Below are 350 nucleotides of genomic sequence, written 5' to 3'. Positions count from 1 at the left end.
CCCCGCCCAGCGCCCCGGTCGCCCTGCGCGCCCGGGAGCCCAGGATCCCGGGCGGGCGGAGTCGCTTTCTCTGTACCCCGGGCGGGGGCGATCGGGGCGCGGGGGCCGGGGCGCAGCTCCTGGCTGAGGCTGGCGACGCGCGCGGGAGGAGACGAGGGAAGAGGAGAAGGAGGGAGTCGGGGGTCGGGAGGGGAAAGGGGAAGGGAGAGGAGGCAGCAGCCAACTTCACCGGCCACGTGGGGGTCGCGTCAGGAACCGGGCGGGGAGGAATTCGTAGCGACTCCGGGAAGCAAGCGTTCCCCTTGGTCCTAAAGGCCTCTCCAGGCTCGGTGTGGGCTGGGGTTCTGAGG

Source organism: Chinchilla lanigera, unplaced genomic scaffold, assembly GCF_000276665.1.
Source record: "Chinchilla lanigera isolate Chin_1 unplaced genomic scaffold, ChiLan1.0 scaffold00014, whole genome shotgun sequence".
NCBI lineage: Eukaryota > Metazoa > Chordata > Mammalia > Rodentia > Chinchillidae > Chinchilla > Chinchilla lanigera.
This window is presented reverse-complemented; position numbering follows the sequence as displayed.